Below are 3,347 nucleotides of genomic sequence, written 5' to 3'. Positions count from 1 at the left end.
ACATGAGGATAGGGGTGGCTTCTCGGAGGCATCAACCGCGCGTAAGTCGCATTATTCCTTTTCATAGGCTGCTGAACTGTGCGAGAAAACTTGGAGCAGAATATGATTACAGCCGCTGCCAAGGGAAGAAATGGGTCAGTCCTCCTTTTTAAACAAGTTTTTCTTAAGTAGTTTGAAGTGAGTCATTTGGATCAATAACTGTCTTAAAACGAATCCCAGGGGAATTTGACGCCCATCTTTATCCTGCTTCTCCTTGTTGTGTGTCGATAGTGAGGAGGGAAAAAAAAAGTCCAATGCGTCCTGTGTCCCACCAGTGTGATTATTCTGCTCGCCTCCGAGGGGATTTCGATGCTCAGCCCACCGCTTTTCCTTTCACAAAGAAGTTGTGAGGATATATGCACTTAGGCTACCAGCTATAAATATTTAATCACCCCCCTGACGTCATGCACATGATCATAATTCCATATGCGTTTTGTTTTAAAGGAACATCCTGAATATTTGAGGTAACATATCTGGAGATTTAAAGATGCAACATTTGTCATTAATTTGTTATTTCAACTTTAATTTTAACTTTAAAGATATCAGAGCTGCAAGTGTGTGTGTTGACTGAGCCCAAGGACATAGGGTTTATAATGTTTGATGTATAAATAACATGGCTCATTTCAGAGGAATCCACCAAAACACCCTTAAAAGTAGCTATCAACAGTTTTGTAATCAGTTTTCAACACCTTTGCTTTTTACTTGCAACAGAATGATTCATCAAGGGGGAGCATTCTCGACATGAGTATTTTCTGTACACACACCTGGGCATTAGCAGCCTCTGAAAGTCAAGATCAAGCTTGATCCTCTGTGTGCCATGATGCAAGCTGGATGCAGACCAGAATGCAAAGTTTACAGCTCTTTCAATGTCACGGTTAAAGTTTCTCTTTATGGGGGAGTGGATAGCCTATGTGGTGTTTGGATACAGAGCAGCTGCAGTATTCATGATTTTCCACCAAAATATGAATATCTTGTTTCAATTTGTGACCCTGCACAAATACGTTACACCATTAATATCAGATGTCACTGACAGTGTAGAAAAACATACCTGTTTTTATTTCATCAGCAAGACTTACCAAATATACAAAGTACGCCACATTTTGTGTGTGACAACAGTCCACAGGCTCAGGCTAGACTACCACCAGTCGTCCTGTGCAAGGTATCCTTATACAACTGCTCATTTGGTATCTTATGAAAATGCAATAACAGTTTGTATGATATCTAACAAATTAGTGCCCCATGAATGACGTTTTCATCTTACGTACTTAACATAGACTTATCTGCTAAACGCAAAGGTCTTTTTTGTCTTTCTAAATCTTTTTATAGGTACCACATTCTGACCTCGTCACATATCAGCGTTTGCTCATGGACTTCCCATGTCAAGATACAGCGTGAAAGGTACCCTGCTACATTGGTTTCAAGTTCTGCCTGTTACATGCATTGTCTTCTTTCAAAATACACTTCAGTTTTCACAGGAAATTTACCATTTACATAGTCTCTTTCAAAATAAATGCACTACATTGGTAACTGCTAATTGACATTTTTTTTCCTTCAACAGCTATCGCATGTGATTGGGTTTAGGTAACTAAAACGTGATTAGATTTTGACAACTAAAGCACATGGTTGGGTTTGGGAAAAAAGAACAGGGTTTGGCACTATCACCTTAAAGGACACTAAGGCCCAATCCCAATTCCTATCTTAACCCTCAATCTTAACTTTCAAGCTCAACCCTCGATCTCACTAGCCCTTAAAAATCAAGTGTTAGGGCTATTTTGAGACTTAGAAATGGGACACCCCTTAAAGGCAGATATGTCTTCAGACTGTGCGGGGCAGCAATATGCCAAAGCTCCGTCCAGTCTGTCAATTCAAACGAAGAAGAAGAAGAAGATACATTACGGTGCAAACATTTCACTTATATTGATGAAACTTAACAACATTCCCACTGAGAAAAATGGTATTTCGTAACGTTACCTGAACGACAGCTAACGTTATGGCTTGTGTGCACCGCGACGGCTTATGTTAACGTTACTGACTATCGATCGTTAGCGAAAAAATGTGTTAGTGTTTACGCTACAAAGAGATCTAAAATCCATAAAATGACATTTAACTAAGATATTACAATGCTTATCATAATTTTTAAACTCATATTTGCAAGGAAAATACTCAGTTATAAGTCTTCTTTTTACCGCTTTCCGCTGCAATCTTGCTTTGAATGAATCGTACGGACTCGACTGATTTCAGCTGGGCTCGGCCGATGATGTGCAAGGGATTCTGGGATAGCACTCACTGCCAAGTGTGGTGCTGGAAAATCTCAAAAGTAAGGGACATACAACCCTTAATCTTCACCCTTAACTCAACACACTGAGAATCGGGACAGCACTAGCACTTCGTGGGAACGTGGATTTTTGAGACTGAGAGTTAAGATTGAGGGTTAAGATAAGAATTGCTCTCCCGGTTGTAAATCTGTGTTTGTTGGACCCATTGTCCACCTAAATGTTGGCATTAGTTTACAGTCCAACATGGACTATGAAATGACACAATGTTTAACTAATAATTGCAGTATCAGCTATAACTGTAGATTAAACATCTGACTTTCTTATTAACAATGGATTTCTTTTGAAATTTAGAAACAAGTAAATGGTAAAGTGTTTACCATTACAGTGTATTACTATCCTATACCACATAATTTAATCACACTTTACTCCTAAATAGTACTATAAATCCACTAATTAATCTGAGTGGACATGTGGAGTTCCCCAGGGTTCGATTCTTGGGTCACAATTATTCAACCTGCACATGCTCCCTCCAAGCCAAATCTTACATGATAATAACGTTGCCCATCACAGCTATGCAGTTGATGCTGATATTTACTTAGCTCTTTTAGCAAATGACTATGGTCCCTTAGATTCACTCAGTTAATGCTTAGAGCAAATAATCAGCTGGATACAATAATTTTTGATTCCAACAAATAAAAACAAGACAGAAATTAGTTCTCTTCCTGTGTCTGTGCAGACTTCCCCTCATAAACTGAGCTGTTTTTACCCTTTTGAAAGCCCACAATATGAATTTGATTTTCCAACACAATTTTCCAGGTCCTCTGCAGCATAGATAACAAAGTGTGATTATGTCTGTCCATTGTGGTTGAGGGAGTTGAAAGGGATTTTTCAGCACCAGTGTTTTTTAGTTTTTTTTTGCAGCTGCTTCTCATTTTTTTGCCTTGTTCATTATGTATCATAACAGGGAAGCCAAATTTCAAAGCAGATTCATTAAACATGTTCTCTGCTGCCACTGTCTTAAAAAAGTTTAAT

Source organism: Epinephelus moara, chromosome 18 (genome assembly GCF_006386435.1).
Source record: "Epinephelus moara isolate mb chromosome 18, YSFRI_EMoa_1.0, whole genome shotgun sequence".
NCBI lineage: Eukaryota > Metazoa > Chordata > Actinopteri > Perciformes > Serranidae > Epinephelus > Epinephelus moara.
The sequence above is the reverse complement of the archived record's forward strand: the minus strand, read 5'-3'. Positions refer to the sequence as shown.